The sequence below is a fragment of the Oratosquilla oratoria genome, chromosome 3 (genome assembly GCF_046742065.1).
Source record: "Oratosquilla oratoria isolate Oo_2021 chromosome 3, ASM4674206v1, whole genome shotgun sequence".
NCBI classification, from domain to species: Eukaryota; Metazoa; Arthropoda; class Malacostraca; order Stomatopoda; family Squillidae; genus Oratosquilla; species Oratosquilla oratoria.
The window spans coordinates 60,241,744-60,244,243 of NC_134779.1; positions in this window are offsets into that span (position 1 = coordinate 60,241,744).

Below are 2,500 nucleotides of genomic sequence, written 5' to 3' on the forward strand. Positions count from 1 at the left end.
TTCTTATTAGATTTTTGCTAATTTTTGCTAGATTTTTAATAGATTTATTACTAGATTTAAATGATAATTTAACTATATATTTGACTAGATTCTATACTAGATTTTATTATATTTTTACTAGATCTTATTACATTTCACTAGATTTTATTCAATTAGATTTTTGTACTAGATTTTTGTACTATTTTCAATAGACTTTATTTTCTATTCGATTTTCATTTTTTTCCTGGATTTTCTTTCCTACTGAGACCAATTTCACAATTGAATAAAGTTGATTATCTTTTAAACAGAAAATGGACGAAGCAAGGGAGTGGATAAGGGAAATGATGGCGGTTGATCGCTCCTCTCTGATTGGTCAATTTGGACGATTGAGTGTGTGTTTACCGGTCGTAAATAAAAGTCGTTCTGAGAACCACTTTCTGTGTGTGTGTGTGTGTGTGTGTGTGTGTGTGTGTGTGTGTGTGTGTGTGTGTGTGTGTGTGTGTGTGTGTGTGTGTGTGTGTGTGTGTGTGTGTGTGTGTGCGTGTTCTCCTAGTTGAAGGAAATCAACTGGCAACATATTATATAGAAATAATTTTTGCAACGAGGAAGTCATCGTAGTCACCAGCACGATAAAAAGACACTCGCCTCTCTTTCCCTCTCCCCCTCTCCCTCTCTCCCACTCTCTCCCACTTTCTCTCTCTCCCCCAATGATGACGTCATTTCCGCCACGTCGTTAGCGTTCTCCTATTGACCCGTGGTTCTCCGCTTGGTCATTGGTAGAATTCTTATTTATTTATCTATATTTTTTATTTTTTATTTTATTTATTTGTTTATTTATTTTCGTAGTTTAGCATGACTTGCGAGTGCTACCCTTTACCAAAAATAATAGATAAGTAAATAAACAAATAAATAAATAAAATAGAATAAATGAAATAAAATAGAATAAAAATAGAAAATTAAATAAGATAATTAAATAAATGGAAAATCAAACAAATGAGTTATCGGAAGTCGTACATTGATGTTCGTCATTCTCTGGGTTGGTGGCGAATATCAAAGCCATAGACAAGACCAGCGTTTCTCAATCAGGGTTCCCCGGAACCCTAAGGTTCCGCAAAAGGTCCCAAAGGGTTCCGCAGGAACAAGTGAGATAAGCTAATGAATATTTTATTTTTTATTTAATTTCATATACGTAATATAATCAAACACGCACGACATATTCTTGGTTATTGTAATAATGTAATATCGATATCCTATCTAACCTATTATTACGATGAAAATAAAATGAGAAAGATATGTTTTTTTTTGTTTTTTGTTTTTTTGCAGGGGTTCTTTGAGACATGCAATTTATTTTAAAGGTTACGCAAGGGTAAAAAGATTGATAAACGCTGAAATAGACTGACAGCAGTCCAACTGAAGGTAGAAGATGTTTTTGAGTTTAGTTTTTTGAAGTTGGGATAGTGTTTCAATTTTTTTTCTATTTGATTTTGATTTGTTTTTATATAATTTTTCTAATTTCGCTTAGTATTTTTTGTCTAATTATCTATTTTCTTATCCTCTTATATATTCATCTACCTATTCTTTTATATATTGTATATACTATCTATATTTTCTTTAATTAATTTATTCATATATTCATTTATCTATGTATTTATTATTTTTATATATTTACTTATCTATCTATTTTTTATTTCACGGGTGGATGATCTAGCCCATATTAATAGATTAGAGTTACCTAGAAAAATAATTTCTGTTCAGAATTAGACTAAATCTGTAGAGTAATCTTACTTGATAGTTTGATCATATAATCCAAACGGTACAATAGAACATAACTTCGCTTTTTTAAGACAATACATCACAATAATCACGTCACTTGTAAGACAATTCAAACTCCACTGAGGCCTTGACATCATGTTATACATTAAGCATTGTCACACTGGAAACAGTCATAAGTTGTATGTCAATTGCAAGAGGAAATTGCAATTATATTGTCTCACAAAAGGTCGATTTTTTTTTAAACATTGCAGCTATTCGACCTTAGGGCAATCTTCTCTTCGACCTCTGGATCAATTGACACACACACACACACACACACACACACACACACACACACACACACACACACACACACACACACACACACACACACACACACACACACACACATACAAACACAAACACGCACACACACACACACACACCAACACACAGATATATATATATTTATATATATATGTATATATGTATATATATATATATATATACAGTATCTATATATATATGTATCTACATATATGTATATATATATATATATATATATATATATATATATATATAGAATTCACAGTAGCCGGCGGAAATGCACCCTGTGTAATACAGGCTGACCACTGCCAACACTGATGCCAGTGCCAAGGTCAACGGGAAGCAGAGTGCCAATTTTGCCATGAATTCTTCTGACGAAGTCACGGGACTTCGACATTGGGAGGTCGTCTAAGGATTTGGTCTTGGCAGACACTAGATGGAT